Raw genomic sequence first — 20,293 nt, 5'->3', positions numbered from 1 at the left:
AGTCTGCTATCATTTTAATTAAAAAAAACATCCTTCTTATAAAAGAGTGCTGGTAAGGTCTTTCCCTCCCAATAAGCCACACACAAGAATGGGCAGGGATTTAGCATAGAGAGAGAAAAAGTAACACTATGCAAACATAAAGGGAAATAATTGAGGCCATGTCTAGACAGGTGCAGGGCTGGCTCTAGTGAAAAACAAAGCAGCTAACTTCCCAGAGCAGGAAACCAAAAGACTTAAACCAGCTATGACCCTACCGCCTATTTTGCCTATTCCAGAGCGCTGGAGAGCCAGACTGTCTTCTGCTGCCACCACCTCTGGCCAACTGAGTTCAAAGTGTGCGGACAGCTGTTATTTCCAGTGTCAGTGCTAGCAGCAGAATCTGTCCTCACTCATCTGATCTCTATGCTGGGTCATCACCACTGTTTCTCCCATCCATATCATATCCCTTCCTTCCCTCTGCTGTCATAGGAGCAGATCTCAGTACCTTTTCCTCACACTTACAGCAGCTAAATTCACTTTTGCTATGTTGCTGGAAAACCTGACGCTGCTCTGGAGATGTGCTGCATTTATTTTATTTATTTATTTTTTAGGGCACTCAATTTGCAGTGTGAAAGGCAAGCTCCCATTTGAAAATCAGTTTAGCTGCTGTAGCTCCTAACTGTACAATGGTCAACACCAGCCTCTGGTTAGGGACATAGCAAGAAGCCTCACAGCAAGAAAGGCTGCTCATCCCTTCCTGGCAGAGGCATGAAAGTGGGCCCACTTCCAAGAGCGTTGTAACAATCCAGCTCAGTATTCATTCCAGGTTGGCCCCAGCACCTGGCATCTGACGCAGTACGTAACTGAATTGCATTCTGGTGAAAGTCACCCACAAGTTCAGACGCAAAACTGGCTTCTAACACAGCTGTGTTATTAATTTGTTGAATGACAAAGAGAATCGGATGCAGGTAATAAAGCAAGCAGTATATTTTAAAACGTAACAAAAAATACTGATATGAGATTTCAATAACTTCCAGTAGAAATCCGTCACAAAAGAAGTTCTGTTTACAGTAGCTCCTCAATGCCAAAACATTTAGTCTCATTATTGTAGATGCTTAAGCAATCATGTCTTAGGCTGCTTTGTTTCATAGCAGAACTGATCACTAAAGATTACAAACAGAGCAGTAGGAAGAGTTGTGCAAAGGAAGGCACAAAAGCACACTGTTAAAGAGTTATAGACAAAATATCCAAGTACTGCATGGAAAATGCTCACAAGTGTAGACTTACAATCATATGACACAAAAACCCCATTATCAGAGGCACAAAATAGGGTACTCACAGGTAGGAAATGCTAGGACTAGAATTGCCTCTAAAACGCTTGTTCCCTTTTTGAGGTAAGGCACTGTGATATAATCTCCATCTGCAGGTTCACAAGCTGTTTTGTCTGAGGAACCCATACCACACTCTGCACAGGAAATGATGAACCTCAACAGTGACTCTACAATCCTTGATACATGGCCTGCACATTACTGGGTCACTCTGCTACAAATTTCATCTGGACCAGATGCCAACATACAACCGCATTTTAATAATCTTTTCAGCCAAAGCGCACAAAACGGCACTTTTGAAGCATTATATTTGTACAGCGGACTAGCTATGGAAGGAAAGACCATACTTGACTCATCATGAAGTCAGTGAAGCGCGGGCAGGCTGTGCATGATATACAATCTGCCAGAACAGAGCGTCCCTTTACTTCTTTAAAAAGCATTTGACACAGCAGAGTAAGTATGTACTGTTTCAGCACTGTGTATCATGCAGCCATGGTACGTTTGCTCTGGTCCTAGAATTGGACTTAGCATCTCATAAAGTCATGAATCGAATAGACAAACATGCCCATCCTTACTGTTCTCATTCCGCATGAATTGGCACACCTTGTATCCTCTGAATCCACTGAACTGAATCCTTCACTGAATGCACAGTGCGTATCTCTCCACGTATGCTCAGCACAGCATCACACTGCAGGTCTCCGCAGCACTATGAAGTTCTAGGCCAGTTTACCAAGGCCAGCTGAGAATACTGCATGTGTCCTACAGCCATGTTATTCCCAGCAAAGTAGCCTTGCATTGTGCAGTGAAAGTAGTTTTTCTCTGTTACTTCTTAATGGGTGTATCCTCAGAACAACTCAGAGACATGGTGGGGAAAAAATGTTAACCCTGTGTTACACATACAGGACTGAGTCTTAGAAATCATAAGCTGTAACTTTTTCTGGCTGGCCAGACTAAGATCTAAAGGAAATTATTTTTGTCAAAGTCCTTCTCCATGCAATAAAACTGGTCAACCAATGCAATTTGGAATCTTCCACTATGTGGAACTCCTGTAGAAAAAAAAAGCCATAGTCTATTATAGCTTCATTTAGCTGGTACAATACTTCTATCAGCAATCCTTGTCTCTCTGATGCAGTACTTTATTTCAGATTAGGATAGTGGTGGGGGCTGTGTCACAGCTGTGTCAATCCATGCTCCCAGGAGCAGGTGAAACCATTTGACAGCATGTGGCTCACTGGATTTTATTCCTGATTTGTCTTCTGCTTTGTTTCTCTGCAGCTGAGAGCTTTAAACTGAGGAGGAGGTAAACATTAGCTTTTGATTCTTTTGATGTGATTCATGGCATAGATCTTTCACAGCTCACTGTGGGACTAGTCCCTGTCACTCAGGTTTCTGTTAGATAGTGTGACCTTTCTTCTCCATACCTCCCCATTAACCTGCTGACATGTATCTGCAAAAAATAGAGCATAAATCTGCCTTCAAAATTCAGCCAGGAGGTTCAGAGAGAAGTCCTACCTGATGTCCTTAGAGAGAAAAGTAAAGGAATCCAAGGGATGTTTTGAGAATTAATAAGCATCCTTGCTAGAAAGGAGATTTACTTCATGGACATCAAAGCCGGTCTCTCTTTTCCAGTGACTGCAAGACCAACAGCTGTGAGGGCAGAATACAGTTCACTCTTCTGGAGGATGCTCTCCTTTACTTCAGCTTCAAGATGCAAGATGTATCATTCAGTTTCTGGGAATGAAAAGCAGAGGTTTAACAAGAGAGCTTATGTAGTCTTGGATGCAGAAATAGACAGAAAGTACTCTTGTGACCTGTAATTCTTCTGTATCTATATTTAGGAAGTTATTTCAAGCTCTAATCATCCTTTGAACTGGAACAACCCTTAAAAAATATTTTCACCTTTTGAATGTCCTCGTCAATCCTAGGCTGAAGTCAAGCTAAGAACAAGTCTGGACTGATGTCTTGTCCTAGCCCAAGATTCAATTAGAAAATCCTTTTGATTCTGAGATCACCTTCTTTGCCTTGGAGAATTATTCTAGAATCAACTATTTCAGCCTAATTCATATTCATAAGTATCTGTTCCAGTGCTGGGATAAATCATCTCATCTCCTCTTGGGCTCCTCTGTCCTCTGGACCTAGTTTTGACTTCCCTTACTTTTTCCTGCCAGGTCTGCCTCTTTGAGTTTTTTTCTCCATCATTCTTCTTGGTGGCAAGAGAGGTAGTTAAAGAGACCACCACCTTTGCACACTCAGCTTTGATTCTCCTACTTTCTCCAGGCTAGTCTATGAAGGAAAGCCAAGTCTTATCTGTTGCCCAGGCACTGTGCTGACCTCATCACTGACTTTATAGCTTTATAAAGACAGGCTGACATCACCAACCAAGTGAAGATTCTAGCTCTGATATATTTTTCCTGTTTGGCAGCAGCCTTACTCCTTCACCTTTTGATGGTGACTAATTCTTTACTAAATCCCTATTGTCTCAAACAACAGAGCAGAAAAACCTCTCTTATATTTTCTTCTCTCACATTAACTGCACCTTTTTTTTTTCTCTGAATTCCCAGTGTGCTTTCCATTTTTTGTTCTGTAATCCCATATATGAGGAGATGTGTTTTGTGCCTGTGTTTGGTTCCTATGACTTTCTATAATTGGGGATCTTGCTGGGACAATTAGGAACCATCAGAACAGAACAGGTAGTTAGAATTTCTGAGCCCTCTCACCCATTAGCTCTTTAGAAAAGCTTGAGCCAGGCTACAAATAAACAAATCATCTCTCTATCCTTTTTATGAGCTCGTTTGTGATTTCTTACAAGATTGCTAGATGCAGTAAGATTGCTACTGCGTTCTCTTCCAAAATTGATTACACCTTTATGTCAGGTAAGCTTGGACGTACAACCTAGAGCTTTTGGCAATAAAATGTGGCTATCTAAAGGCAGCAATTAACATTTGAAATTTAAACAGTTAGTGCACTTTTTTTTAAATTCTGATCTAACACAACAGATCAGATTTCCGTGTGTACTTTTATTCCAAAGATTTTAAGTAGGTGAGTTTACAAGCCTGTTAGGAGGATGCAGATATCCTTTGCTGAAGTCCAGCGGCCTTAAAGAAAGGCTGCAACTTGGGAGAGGAGATTCGACTCACTGACTTGTCTACATTGTCAGTGTAACCTTGGATAAACCACATAATACACTTGTTATTCGGTTTCCCATGAATCACATGGGTACGGTAACAGTCTCTTACCTCGCGAGGCAGTTGGTAAGGTATTTATAATGTAAAGTGGCGAAGTGATGAGCGTGATGAAGGACTCAGATTAACTGGTGAAAAGGGAGCAGGGGAACATTCCCAGGCTCATTCTAAAATGACAGAAGTAAGGCAGAGCCCAAAGGACACATCATGTGTGTCTATGACTAATGTGACTATGCTTGATATGCTCTAAAAACTAAACTAAAGGCCACAGGAACACAACTGGCATTGTCTTATTCTTCCTTAGTCAGCTGTATTTCTTATCCTCTTAAGTGTTTCTGTGGTATTATCTAAAAATTAGGAACACATAAACATTACCTCTTCAGCACAAATGCAAACAGACCCTTATTTTCCCACCAATTGGAGCTTGTGGGACTTGCAAGAGGGATTTTTTAGGTCAAAGCTGTCCTTGATGAAGGATTTTCCTGAAACTGCCCCAGGATGAATGGACAGCTGTAGTGTTTTACTCATCTTGCTTTTTTTCTCTCCTGTGTTTGTAAAGATCTTTACTAGAGAGACAGTACTACTGTTATTATTAGTGAAGAATTCCTAGCAGTGTGCCAAGCATGTTAAGCACCTTCCAGACATAAATATTCACTCTCTAAGGTCCATTTGTACATTTCCAACTGAATCAATGGCAGAACAGTCGATTCTTGGAGGAGCTCACTGCCAATGAGCAAATAAACTCTCAGCAGGAGTGAGGAGTTGTGATAGAAATATGAGGCCAATCACTCAGCTGCAGACCTCTCCAGCACCAGAAAAGAAATGCTGCGCTGCCACCATCCTTTGTAGCTTGAGCTCCAGAAAGCCTTTCAGCAAAACAGTGCTAATGTGGAATATAATTATAATCATTCAGTGCTGGAAAAAGCTAGGCTATACCGATGATGATTAGCAAAGCTAGCATATTCCAACATGCGGCCACAGGGCTTGTGCTCAGTGTCACCAGCCTGGGGGGCCTCTGTGTTCCTTACCCAGCCCACGTCTTTGCTGCCCTTTCTCTTCCATGTGCCCTGGACCTCTTCCTGATGCAAAGAATGCTCACCTACCATCACCTCTTGCACTAATGCTTCCAGGCAGATTGCTACTCTGATGTGTCTTCTAGATTCAGGACTCGGTTCAGCATTGTTTTATGAGAACAATGAGTTCCCTTCCCAAAAGGTAAGTAGAGGCACTGATTCTTACTTCTTGCTATGTCAGAGTGAAAACAACGTAGCTGTTGTAAACCTCTAAAATTCTGTCAATTGTTCTTCTTCAAATTGTAAAAGGTAGTACAAACTTCTACTTCAACGAACAGATGAGAAGCGCTAATTAAGAACTAGGCATCATTTCATCAATCTGCTCCTAGGAAAAAATCCTAAGACACCAGTCAAAAAACAAAAATAAGCAACATGCCAAATTACTGGTGACAAAGAGCACTGAAATATAATTTGAGATTTTCAGGTCAACACTTAGTTCCAGAGTCAGTATTTGGGAACATCCTTACTGTTAGGCAATTCATATCTGCCCTGAACCTTGATGCTGCAAAGCCTCTACTTTTATGTGTGATAGCCTCCTATTTAAAGAAAAATCAGGGAGAAAAGCCTGGAATTTATGATCTTTATAAAATACTGAACATTCACTAGAGCTGAACTGTATGTCCTGCTGCTTCCTGACCATAAACTGCTTCAACTGAGATCCCTACAAACCATGACTGACACAACTATAAGCTAAACTGCTTAAATCAGTCTAAGCTTTTAGAGAAGTTTAAGATAACTAAGCCACTTAAAACTCATTAACACTAAGAGTCAAGCAACATCAATAGGGTATCAGAAATCCTGTATTACCACTACTCTAGCACTGCAACATTGTCGAGTATGCACACCTCGAGTTTCATGAACCCACTGCAAATTTTCCTAAGTTGAGTGCAGCTGAAGCTTGGTCTTGCCTTGATGATCAGTCCTGGTGCAGTCCACAACAGAAGTCATATGTGAAGTCACTGGTGTTATCCATCTTTCAATATTTATCCTAAGAGGTAATATGACCAGAATATACAGAAAACTGTCTTGCTGGTTTTGTTCATATGCTTTAAAAATGCTAGATGCATATTATTTCTTGACATGATTTGTCCCTGCATGTTTCATAATTTTTTACTTAAGTGTGTTGTGGGGAAAATTCAAGAGCATGTGCTATAGTGTGAGACTCATGAGATGGCTTGAGGTTGATATGAGTGCGCTACTCATGAGTGGCAAATCCTCAGTCAGGGATGTGGTTTGTTCCTAGGATACAGTGTTCTGCATTTTAGAGGAAAAACTCTTAAATATTTTTAAAGAACGAAAGTATTTTTCAAAGAACTTATTCTACTATTTCTTCAGCAGCAACCCCATTTTCACTTACAGAACAAGTCAACTAAGCAGCACAGGCGAACTTATCTTTACTGCTTGGAGAGGAGAGGTAGGTGTCAGGGCAGGAGGGAAGAAAGAAACAGGAGAACAGGGGATGAATCTGCTAAGACCCTGTTGTCATGCACTAGGCTTTATGGCAGCTGCCAGGCAAGGACTTCGGCCCTTTCTGCAACAGCAACAGCTCCAACAGTAGCCAAAGTTTTCCCAGTGGCCAAGCGGGCACTGTGGTAATTGTTACTTTGCAACCCACAGCAATCTGCTGCCCCAAGCAAAGACCTGAGTTACCTGTGCTTGCTACAGACGTCTCTTAGCTGCTCTGAACTTGTGGCAGTATCACAGACCTGGTCCTACAGCTCCTGTCAGAAGAGGGAAAAAGTAAATAAAGGAGTATATGCACCTGAAAAACCCCACTTTTGCCTTTTCTTTCTGACACAGAGATATTATGATGAAAGGTCTGATATCTTGCCATAACCCTTCCTTTTAGCTATGAATGTGCTCTTTATTCACAATGTAGTAACACTTTAATTAACATAAACCAGGAAGAGAGGGGTTGAGAGAAAGAGGCCTGAAATAAAGAAAATGGCAATACTTTGAAGCTTCTTAGGGAAGAGTCATAAGTCCCAGAGGAGACAATTTAATGAGCAGACTCCAGAGGCCGATGTAGTTCTCCAGTCGCTGGTCTTGACATCATCACTTCTCAGCTGTTTCTTTATATCCTCCCCACCATTCTTATGCCCTAAAGGGGGGTTGAACATGGTTGTGCAAGGACAGTCCAGGCTTCTAAATGACTGCAATGTTACCAGTGTTGTGTGAACTACCCTCCATAAGGCTTCTGAAGTATAACAAGAAAAATAAACAACACCAACACCAAAATTTCACCTTAGTCCTCACACAATTTATCATGTGTAGCTGGAACATATGATAAACAGGAATGTCAGCTCCTCATCACCTTTCACCACCTGAGATGACGGAGAAACTACTAATTGAGCAAAACTCATCTCTGTATGTTTACCCTAAGAACCCTCAAGTACCTAGTTTGCTAGAGAATTTCAAAACTATGTGCTGAACATATACAAGACTCAGACCTAAGTTCTGGATCTGGGGAAGAAAACTCTCTGCCTGTGTCTGACCTTCCTCTCTCTAGTGCCTGAGGCCAGGCAACTGCTGCCACTGCTGTGACACTATAGGCTATGTTGGGTTTTATGTGAAAGGCTGGCACATTTTTACAGAATTTAGCTTCCAAACTCTAGGTTCCTTCTAACCAGGCACAGCCTGACTGCTTCAGTTCAACACTTTTATTTTTTTTTTCAGATTTCAAGAAATACTACAGTAATGACAAAAGCACTTCTAAAAGCAGATCAGCTGTGTATTGACACCCAAACAAGGCACAGGATTGAATGCACCAGAGCTTTTCAATGCTAAGATTTCTAGTGTGGGCAGATGTACACTTTTTGCACCAGTTTGTTCTTAGAAATGGGTGATATTTATGTTATTTCACTTTAAATTAAACAAAAGAGGCCTGAGACAGACACCCAGCAAGGATAACTTCAGCCTGACTGATAGAGTTGAGTGTTCAGCAAAGTTGCAAGAAACTTTGAAAAAAATATAAAAGAAAAAAAAGAGAAAATATTCTTGTAATGGAAATTATTGTGCAACCTACACTGTGGGTGAAGGTAGTTATCACAGCCTAGGATGATTTGAGAGGCCACCTTCTCCTACAAAAGCTGCAGAATAGTAACAGGGTGTTGTTTGACACTGCGTTCTTGAGTAGCTTTAGCAAACACAGAAGACCAAAGACTAGGAAAACCAAGGTAGAGAAAAAGCAGAACAAAACAAAGCCCTACAGTAAATTCAGAGGACGCTTGTGTTTTCTATACCAACTGTATGACTGGACATTTTAATTTCTGGAGCAGGGCAGAGCTCTGTTTCTGGGTTTGGTGCAGCATGGTTATAAATATGGAGTGACTGAGTTTCTAGTCATATGTAATGTCACATACTCTTCTTTCTGCCTTTGAGGTGTGATGACTCTCCAGTTTCATTGAAGTTTCACTGAAATCCTTTTAACTCTCTTGGCACACTCTTCAACTGGGTTCAGTAAGTGCAATGCCACTCAGGAGAGGTCAGGATCTACCCATACTCACCATCTTCATAGGTTACAAATAAAATTTGCAGTTTAAGTCACTTGATATGCACAGTCTATTGCTTTTCATGCAAGTTACCATAACTAGATAATTAAACAAGACTGGAGTATAAAATGTACTTGATCATTTTGGACTCAATGTTTGGACTCTTTGCTACAGTTTTGTCATTAAATGACTCATCTACCGTTGATCAAGGCCTGCAATTATTGTAATGCATTTCTTTTTCCTAAGGCATAAAAAAGATGGATAATTGGTCACCCTAGACATAAGTGTTGTGCTTAAAACATTTGAAACACTATAATCACTGTTGCTTGTGTGCAGTAGGGTTTGGATTTGTCTTTATTTTTTTCCCCGTAACTACACATACGGGATGGTTCGTTGTATTTCTGGGTTTTATCTCCCTCTCTCAGAAAGGCATATATTCATCTTCAAGCTTCTCATCTTAATAGAAATCCTGACATGTTATAATGAATTAAGTAATATTGTACCTTCTCATAAAGAAAACAAACGTTTATGTGTCTCCTTAGAGTACATCCGCTTCTGGAAGTCAGAAGCTAATCAAGGCTTGAACTTACAAATCTTCCTTTAGCAGAACTTCTGCTCAGCCTGTCCAGCTATGTTTACAGCAAAGTTGTTTCCAAGGACCCACAAGTGAAGTCAAGGTCTGTGCCAGGGCAGGGGGGGAAAGCTGGTGACTTTATCTTGGGCAGTGCTCTTGTGAGTGAGGAGATCTGGTTGCTGGCCCAGCCCCGGAGGCTGCGTATCAAAGCAATATGAAGTCCACTGTGGGTCATGAAAGGTGGGATTCACCAATAGTAGGTCTCAGATTGAATAGCCATCAAGACTAATCTTCTCAATACCTGTGGAGGAGTCGAACAAATCTTTTGTCAGTACCTGCCCAGGGAAAGACTCATTTCTTGTGCGTTGTTTTTCTATACATCAGTGTACACAGTTGGTCTGAAAGAACTTCCACGTAGAGTAGTGAAGCAGCAGCACAGGAAAGAAGTTGCTGTATGAAGATTTGCTTGCATGATATGCATGTCCCTGGCAATAAGCTGCAGTGAGTCAAAGATGACAGTGGTGACACCTTGAAGGAGCATAGCCTATGAAGGTTGCACAACTCTTGAGGAACTTTGTATGTGTGGTGGACACTGATAGAAGTTCGGCTCGTCAGCTCCTAAATCAAAGCTACATATGCTAGAATTCAGTAAACCACTTAGCTCATGCTTCAATCTGAGGCACACCTAGATCTCTGTAAGGGAATCTGATTGTACAGAGCCACCAGTGCACCAGCTCCATTTGTCCTGGGACTAGTTCATCTCTCAGATGTACCTGTTGCATCACAGGCACAACTGTAACCAGCAAGCTGCAGGGCATCACTCACTGCATATGCTCCAGCATCCTCTCTCTAGCAATACAGCAGGGCTAAAGGACTGGGCGTTCAGCACAACCCATCTTCATGTCAGGTAATTTAACTTGCCCCCAGGCTTTTTAACAATCCTCGCCAGGACTTTCCTTTCTGCACTGCTGCCCAGTTTGCACACAGCTCTTGAAGACACACGACTTCTTTACTCTTTGTGAAATTAAGCAAGCTTTTGAACTTTGGTACATTAAAAAAAAGACACAAGAAGGTACAGGACCACCTGAGGAAATGTAAGACACAGCCTGTCATGGAGACTAGTAAGAGTTTAGGTTCCTGTATTTCTTCTTAGACTTGGCCATTTGCCTGACAGAGCTTACCATCAGACTTAGTTTTTCACCAACTGTTTCCTGCAGCTCACAGTGAAAGCAAACTCCCACAGACTTCCACAAGGGTTCTGCCAGTGTAAGGCCATCCTTTTTCAGAGCAATCTTCCAGCAATGGTGAGAAGAGATTTGGTAGAAAGCCTAGGCTGAGGAATTTCTTCCTTGAATAATTAGATAGTATTCTTAGTGGTGTTATTAAAATGCCATGACTCAGTTATAGCTGTGAGAATTTTAAGAACCTTATTCATTTTTCTGTTAGTAGAGTTGATCCGTGTGCTTAGGATTTTCTTTTTGCAGGGCCAGAACAATTCGGAGTCTTTATCTTAACCACTTGCCTCTAGCCAGGTTCACTTTTTGATCTCCCCAGCAGTGGAAAAGTTTTAAATTAACACATAATATACTGAAATTGAGAAGGAAAGCATCCTGGACTTTCTTTCTTTTTGGAATCTTAGCTAAACTACAGTGAAGATTTGACCTTGTGTTTAGGATAGTTCTGTAAACAAATGGGTGGATGCATGCATGATTCTAACACATAGCTGCTTTAGATATATTTTGGACCTCGGTGTGTCACTGAGGGGTGCCGACTAGCTTGTCAAAAAATGGATTACCTGAATCAGCACTCATTTGCAAATTCAGAACCTGAGACCTGATCCTTAAGGGCCCCATTTTGCTGGTGAGTGTGCAATTTATTTTTCTATACTGACACAAATTTTCCTTTATCAAATAATGCATTTTATCTCAGAAGACATGTTAGGTCAATGGTTTGGGTTGATGAGAGACTAAAATAAAGGAGACCTGAAATGGTCTCCCTTATTGGTATGGAGGATAAGACAACCAAGCAGAAATCACACCTAGAAAAGAGATCACCCTATTTCTAACAGCATAACTCCTTTTTGTTTTGTTTTGTTTTGTTTTTTCATAGGAAAAATTGTGATGTCCCACCAGCAGAGAAAAAAAGATGGTGTTTCTGGTTGATTGGCAGTATTCCAGCCAATCACAGGAGGATATAATTCAAACCTTTCACAACTCAGATGCCAGAAAAGCATGGCAATACCAGTAAGCCTTATACAAGTAGGAGGAGCCAGTAAGATGTCAAGGAGCATGGCATGGGGGTTTCCTCCTCTTCTTCTACCAGTTTCGTGCCATTTCTCTCCTTTTTAAGATGAAGCTACACTGTCATTTACAGAGTCTGCTGCCCTCCCAAGTCTTTTACCTGTGGTAAGCATATAGATACTTGCTGCATCACCTTATGTGTTAATATAGTCAATAGTGGTTAACCCAGCAGTGACATTTCTGGATCCACTCTGCTGATACCTCTCTCCAGCCTGAACAACAATTTGGCACTGTGTACACACTCAGTTCCAGCCATTTGAGTGTACTGCCTGTAGCCAAAAATCACAGAAACCTGACAGAATTGCTGAAGTCCCCATTGCTGCCTGCACAGCCACCTGTGCAACACCAGACAGAACTGGGGTGAAGAGGCATCATCTTGCAAACACTCAGACTCCTTCACCCTCCCCTTCATCCCTTCCCCAAACCCACCCACCACTGAAGGTCATTTCCTCAGTTCACTTCCCTGGTTACTGTCATCAGCTCAGCAAACCTTCAAGAAAATCTGAGTTGCTTCTGGCCTCCCTGTGCTGGGTCGGTGCTTGTGCACCCCACCGTGACAACCCCCAAGGACAATTCCCACAGCCAAGCAGGACTCAAGACCTTGGCCCTAACCTGGCAGTTGGTCTCTTCCACTCCTTTGGAAACATCAAGGTACGTACACACAAAACTATGGCAAGGGCATCAGCTACAAGACTTTGTCCTGTCATTTCATATGAGTAAGAAATTTCTTTTCTCTTGCCACAAATCTGAGCTCAGTTTGTTGCATGCTGTTAGACAGTAACTACAATTGATTCCTGCAGTTGCTCCATATCTGAGGTGGGTAAGTGAATGTTTACCAAATACTGGTACTTTGGAGTTTGCACAACATTATTAGATAGATCAGCATAATAAAACAGTTAGGGATCCTTTGATCTAAAAGCTGTGCATATATTTCAGATCTGAAATGTCCATGGTACCAGAATATTTGCTTATGTGCAAACTCCAGATTACCATGCATGACACATCCTCTTCCTGGCTTTCCCTTCAGCTCTGCTAAGTCAAATGTTTTAGAATTCAGTGCCACCTGGCTTTGCCTTACACGTTGCCGCAATCTATTAGTGAAATAAAAAGCCTACTAACTTTTTGCTTAAATAAAAGAATTTAAGAAAAGCAGCATTTCAGGCAACACCATGCAAAACACAGATCTTCAAGGATTTTTGATGTACTCGATTCAAGGTGATCATAGTTGTCCTCAGGGAGGAACTTCCGTATAGAATGTTGTATTACATATCACCAGATATACTCTCTTTGAACCTGGTTGGACTTGCTGTTACTGGAAATATGTAATTGTACTACTGGATAGTTAGTTCCAAGAATAGTAATTTTATAACTAGGGAGAGTACTCAGACTGCAGCCTTTCAAATCTCTGAATGTATTATAACTTAACTACTTGGCAGTGTTCAGGGGACAAAAAAAAACCCTGAGTGCTCCTTAATGAGTTCTTACTAGTGATACAAATATTTGGGCTTCTGGACAGAAGATGATTATAGGGTAAATGATATTTGGATAGCATCATGTGGCTGATTAAAAATGGAATAAACTGCTAGTGTAGTGAAGAATACATCGGTTTACAGGTCTGAATCAAGTTCTAAAACAGGAGGAGAAAAATTTATGACAAATTTTGTCTTTTTATGTATTACTATGTGCAAGTGACATACGGTTTACTTTAGGCATTTTTCCAGAGGGAAAGGAAAAGAGACAACAAAGGTGAATATGTCATACTTAAAACACATGGATTATTATTAAGGGTTGGATTGTTTGGTTTGTTGGTTTTTTGGGGTTTTTTTTGGAATTGCAGTTCTAATTCTGATAAACTGTTATGCAAACATACTGCTAATTCCACAGAGCTGCTGCCATGGAAATGTTTCTCCAGCAACTCTTCTCGCTTCAGTGAAATGCAGTTCCCCACATTCCTTCTACCCTTGCGTGCCTTTATTCTGCACCATAAAGGCAATATAATCATCTTCCCTCCTTCAGTATCATCAGTAAGAAGTTTGCCTTCCAAATCAGCCATACTGTCTGAAGCCCAACAAAACCTATGGGAAAAAGCATCAAGGAGGCAGGATTTGGCTTGCAGAAACTTTAAGACGGTTTATATGGAAGACTTGATTCAGAGCCACTAAAGGTTTCAGGGGACTGTAGGACTGACTTTGTTTTGTTTTTTGTTTTAACATAGTTTTTGCTCTTACGTAGACTTCAGCAACAGAAGCCAATGTGTCTGTACTCCCAAAATGATATCCCAGCAATCGTTCTGACATGAAGTGAGTTTTGTGCAAGGTGAAAGATTGAGAGCTCTGGCAAAGACAAAACTTTGCTCAGCCATGAGGGCAGGCCCAGTGTGGCGCAAAGAGGTCCTCCTTTCTTCCTGCCTTGGAAGATGCAGCGTTGGATAATACAGGTAACAGAGACAGTAGGGAGCACCCAAGTGTGTTGTTCGATCTCTGGTCTGTCATTTCTTTCACAACCCAAGTCCTGTCTTCAGCCTTAGCCTGCACAGACACAAATTAGTTTTAAACTGGCCAACAAAGCTACAAAAAAAGGCATAAATACTGGAGGGCTTATTGTCTGTGCCAGAATAAGCGCCAGGTCAATGGAGTTATACTACTGTGTACCACGCTCTTTTGTCGAAAAGTGGCGTAGGTCCATCTTGTTCTCCTTAGGAATAACCCTACAACACCTTTGTGTTGAGGAGCAAATGTCCTCTTTATCTCTCTGTCTTTTGTTTGCTTATTTATAAATCAAGTACCTTGCCTACTAGTACTGTTGTGAATTAAAACCAGGTGATGTACCTTGCATGGAGGAAAACTTGGCACCTGGCTGACCTGAAAGGTGAGCAAGTTCTGTCCTTTTCTCCTTTATTCTCACTGCCTTTTACATGCTCATTTTATGATACCCTCTCCCAATATTTTCCCCGCAAAAGAGAAAGACAGAGTGATATTTACCATGCTTCCACTCTTCAAACTGATGGCAGTTCACCTCTGTAGTGACCTTCCCACCCCCCTTGTAAGGGGACAAGTATATTACAAACAAGAGAGTGTGTGTTTCAGACAAATGATGGACAAGTGCCACAGAGGTCAGGGGGAGCATCTGAAACTCTAGATACCGTTTTGAGCTTCAGACAGCATCCATCTCTCTTCATAGCAAAAATAGGCCAGAAATACAGTAAGAATAGACCTCTCTCATGGGGTTTGGTACATCAGCTCCTTTTAGAAGGAGAATTTAGGAGAATTTAGGAGAGAAGGTTAAAGTAATTTTGGTGCTCATAGGAGAGGAGATTAAAAAAGGAGAAGAGAAGAAGTGTGAAAAAAAAAGGAAGAAAGGATGAAAGGGAAAGGAAAAGGGAAAGGAGAAAAGGGAAAATAGGTTGATGTTTTAAAGACGATTTTGTTTATTTTCTTTGGATTGATTTATTTGTGGCCAAGATCTAATAAGTCTCACTGATCAGGACAAGCACTTCCCAAGATATCGTCCTCCTCACTGCCCTGCCTCACATGCAGCTCCCTACAGAAGCAAAGAAAGTACAAAGGTGTTGTGCAATACTATGAAATAAGAATGGCAGGACCTTGTACTCCCTATGTCCTTATGCTGCAGCAAAAGGATTATACACAGGGCATAAATCTTCTCTAGCCTCAACATAGGAGATCCCTGCTGGGAGATCTGATGCTGCTGTTGGCAGAAAGTGTCAGCACCCAGTGAAGCTGGTGAGAATATAGGGCATGCAAAATAAAACAAATGTAGGACTGGCCCTGGATATATTCCTGTAGAGCCCTTGGACAACAGTAGTAATCCCTTCCTGGGTTCAGCTGTTCCAGATCAGACTGGAAATGCCAGCCAGAAAACAAAGCAAAGACATGCTACCATTGCCCTTCATTTATTTAGCCTTATTGTAGTGTAAACAGACATGAAACCTGAGAAAACAAAAGCTCAGACCACACCTTATGCTTTGGGGATGTTTACAGTTTGCTAGCCCTTTGTGAAAAGAATAAGCAGGAATTAGGAAACAAAAATTCCTTTAAAGATATTTCCTGGTTCCTGCTTAAGCATGGGAAGGAAGAAGGAAGACTTATGCAATTTGGACCGGTTCCAGATGCACACCATCCCCTCCACATGGGGCTTTGCTTTTGGAAATGCAAGTATCTGTGTGTGCTGGTTTGCAATGGAGGAGAGTTAATTTTCTTTGTAGTAACTGTATGGGACTATGTTTTGGATGTTGATAATAAAGGGATGATTTTGTTACTACTGAGCAGGGCTTACAAAGAGTCAAAGCCTTTTCCGCTTCTCACACCACCTTGCCAGCGAGTAGGCTGGAGGCGCACAAGAAACTGGGAGGGGACACAGCTGGGACAGCTGACCTCAACTGACCAAAGGGATTTTGTACACCATCTGATTTCATGCTCAGCAATAAAAAGCTGTGTGAAGAAGAAGGAAGGTGGGGGACACTCAGTTATAGTATTTGTCTTCCCAAGTAACCATTATGCATGATGGAGCTCTGCTTTCCTGGAGATGCCTGAACACCTGCCTGCTGATGGGAAGTAGTGAATTAATTCCTTGTTTTGCTTTGCTTTCATGTTCAGCGTTTGCTTTACTTGTTGAACTCTCTTTATCTCAACCTATGAGTTTTCTCATTCTCACTCTTCTGATTCTCTCTTTGCAGTGATTAGTTGCTGACTGGGGTTAAACCATGACACTCTGTTTGCCATTCAAACTGACAGAGCCACAAAGAGCAGCAGCAAACCAAAAGAAAAGGTTGTCTAGTGCTGATGGTGGAAAACCAGGCTTGGCAGCTACTGAGCTATGGACAGCCCTGAGCAGCGCACATGGGGCTCAAGGGCAATAAGAGGACTCACCAAGATGGCTTGGTGGCCCCTCAACTAGAGCTGATAACAGAGTCATTCGTTTCTCTGCCTTTCGTCAGCTTTTTGATGGAAAAAGAACAGTTCCTACCAAAATCTGTTTGGGGATGGTTTGCAAAGTCCGTTGCTCATTACAAAAAAAATGCCAGTCACTCAACAGCATGGCATTTATGTGAGGTTCCTGTTTTGATATGCTTTCCTCATGCTTGTGGTGCTGTGAATCTGGCTGCACATAAGAGCAGGAATTTCCAAGCAGATGTTTACCACGGTTCTCTCTCTGATGCACCACAGGATCTGCTAGGACAGGTCACATTAGCAACCACCAGGTCTAGTAGCTTGTCTGAGAAACCAGGCAATGCCTTCTTCTCAAGAAGCAAGCTCAGAATGCCACAGACAGTGCAGTGCTGGCTATGAAGGAGAAGGATTCCTTTCTCCTAAAGAAATCAGGTAGCCTGTGTCCCTGACCTATTGCTATCAAAATCCATTTTCTCTTCTGTTTAGTGCTTCACATACACTTCCCCTATCACATGGCAGCTTTCCTTCCCAAATCTTGAGTGAAAACTGTCTCATGAGGGCCCACCCTCTTTCTAAAAGGACCTACCAAATTCCTTGTCCTTGGTGGGCCACAGCCCAAGAGGCAACACAGAATCACAGCCAGAAGCCAGGCATGTTCAGCCACCCTGGGCAGAAAGCAGGCAAGAGAATGAATACTCCCAGTGTCTGTCTTACAATTCAAACAGGATTTGAACCGTTGCAGGACCTTACGAATAAGTGAATGAAGGTGATGTTGAGCGAGTCGATTGGATTTGTGAATAGCACAAAACTTTGCAAGAGACAGAAATGCTCTGATGGCATCTACAGTGGTATAAGGGAATATGTAAACGTATTACACTTGATTTTCCAAACAAACCCAGGTGCTTTAATGTCTATTGAAATCCATCATAGCTGTCCAAGGCCTGTCCCACTTCAGTCATGTAATTCAGCACTTTTCCAGCATTTCACTCCCATCCAGTTATTTTACTTTTGATTTATCGATACTAAAAATTTATGAGTTGGGCTCAAAAAATAAGCAATACATGCAAAATTGGGGTTAAGGATAGCCAAGGAAGAGGGACCAGCTTGCATAAATACCTTCTGGAGAGGGATCCAGCAGCCACTGCACTTTGGTTTCTCATTTATGATGTGAAATGGCAGTGCCTCTACTGCTCACTCCTAGTCCTGGTAAAGGGCTAATACTATGGGGCTGAAGGACTAAAAGGCAGGTCCTTAAACTTGGTAACCCCTTCTATTCTCAGATTTTCCCACTTTTCCAGGGGCTGGTGTGTCATACCTACCAGGTGGTGCAGCTTACTCTGACTGCCCTCTAGTGCGGGGATCAAACTTGCTGAATAATTCAAAAGACAGAGATAACTACAAATGGTAAAGACATCTACACCTGAATGTTAAGTCAGCTCTTGTTCAAGAATGGGAGGTCTACGGCTGGCAAGAAGACTCGGTTTGTATTCCAGGTGGTACAGTGGCCATGATTATGAGGCCACCGATCTGCTCTAGCAGTGCAGAAAAAACAGTTATCCGTTCTGCTGGTATGGACAGAAATTCTCATGGAAACCACAGGCAAACCACTAAGTATTGCCAAAACAGAAGTATCACATCATCATTCTACATTTCAGAAGAGTCAGAAATGGTTTTTGGGCCAAGAGAACACTTGGTTAATCCAGTCTCTATCTCACGTGTTGATGGTTGACTACTGAACCAATTAATGAACCTTCTCATCTTAGAGGAGATGTTAGAACTTCTTTTCCATAAAAGAAGACAATGTAGTCTTGAACTACCAAAATCCATGAAAATCCAAGAAAAATATCCTTTCGTGCAACAGTGGAATCACTTAGGACAATTTAAAAAGTCTTGATTTTTTCCTCATTGCTTCAGGTTTTGAAGACATTCTTGGGATAGAAAACAGAGCAACCTCATCATTAGATTCAGCAACTACCCGCAATTAGATACAGCAAGATAAAATTACATTACTGGACAGAAAAGATCTACTTACAGTGGTTCCAAATAGACATCTGAACTACTTATCTTCTTCTGCACACCTGCTATATTCTGGCTATGCTTTCTATCATCAGATAAGTGAACCTGAATGAGCTGCGTCAGAATGACCGTATTCTTGGGGTCCATTAGATTGCTTCCTGTTGAAAAGAGGCATTATAATGAGATTGATTAATGAGGTTAATGTAACAGTGTGAAAGATTCAGAAAAATGGTAATGGACTAAAGAGTCCTTTATCTTTTAAAGTCCTTTGTAGCAGATCAGTTCATACGAGATGATCCAGCCCATGGTGCTTTCTCTATGAGAGGTTAAGGTTTAGGCAAAACACAAGAAATGATATAAATTTGTCCAGTAATTCATAATAGATAGAGCTTATTTCAAAAGCATGGTGCTAATGAAGCACCATTAGACAGTCACAGGTAGTATCTTGGCTCTGTGGCTGCTTTTAATTCACATGAGATATATTAATAGTCCCTACTTGCCTTTATTTCCCCAGTAGCTAATAATGCACATGCATACTTGCACAGATTGTCCAGCCTGCTGCCCATCCATACACCTTTGGCTACATGGCTGTGAAGCTCTTCACTTTTTCAAGATGTATTTAGCCTAAACAAACTAATTATCTGCAAACATTACCATCTCATACCCATCTCTCTTCATACATCTTCTAATATACACAAAGAGGATCTGCCATGCACTCACCTAACTAAAAATCATCCTAAGGTACAATGACCAAAACCTATTTTAGTTTCAGCAGGCAATTAGAAGTCTGTGCAAAGCAAATTGACATCTTTTTCTGGTTCCCAATGGAGAGTTACCCATATAATCCCACATCACCACAGCCTGTAAGTATGAATTCAAAGGTGAATATCATGACACAAAGCCTAATTGTGGACAGAGCTAGAACACACTGGCAGAGATTGTTACCACTGATGCACCTATTCTGTGACCAGTTAGAAGATTTTGCCTTCAAGAGCACTTTCTAACCCACAATAAATGCACCTGAGCAGCTTCTTCTGGTCACCAGAGTAACGATTTCTTTTGAGAGTACTATTTGTACCAGTCTTGCTGGTGTATCTTTTGTGATGCCTCCACCAACTACACTCAAGTGAACAGGCTTCAGCAGCAGACTCAGGAAGAAAATCACAGTTTTATAAATGTTTCTTGTTCTTAGTACTACACAGTCAGATTTTCAAGGTAACAGCAGCAACATCTGCACACAGTTAGTGTAACTTCCCGGTAATAAAGATGTATTGACTTCTCAGTGTTAGTTCCCACTGGCTGAAAAGAGCCGGGGGCATAGAAATAGTCACTCGCAGCATGGAGGTGAACGTTTACCACAGGGGAAGCAAAATGAGACTGACTGACAGCAGACAAATAAGGGGAATTCTTTAAGCAGCTTTGTCTTAAAATGAATCTCTCACC

General features: G+C 41.5%; 1 long non-coding RNA gene across 3 annotated transcripts in view; it reads right to left on the bottom strand.

Annotated features, from left to right (window-relative positions):
- Positions 1-961: 961 nt before the first annotated feature.
- The window catches only part of LOC128854619 (uncharacterized), a 236,304-nt gene continuing 216,972 nt past the window's right edge, over positions 962-20,293 (bottom strand). The window contains exons 1-5 of one of the 3 annotated variants that reach the window (XR_008453606.1): positions 18,867-19,209; positions 17,421-17,499; positions 7,213-7,283; positions 2,820-3,038; positions 962-2,353 (exon numbers count right to left, since the gene is read on the bottom strand). This is a non-coding gene — a long non-coding RNA (uncharacterized LOC128854619). Of the gene's footprint in view, positions 2,354-2,819; positions 3,039-7,212; positions 7,284-17,420; positions 17,500-18,866; positions 19,210-20,293 lie in introns of those variants that run through there. The other 2 variants (XR_008453609.1, XR_008453605.1) reach the window with 2 other exon arrangements.

This window comes from Cuculus canorus, chromosome 1 (assembly GCF_017976375.1).
Source record: "Cuculus canorus isolate bCucCan1 chromosome 1, bCucCan1.pri, whole genome shotgun sequence".
Classification (NCBI taxonomy): Eukaryota; Metazoa; Chordata; class Aves; order Cuculiformes; family Cuculidae; genus Cuculus; species Cuculus canorus.
The sequence above is the reverse complement of the archived record's forward strand: the minus strand, read 5'-3'. Positions and strand labels throughout refer to the sequence as shown.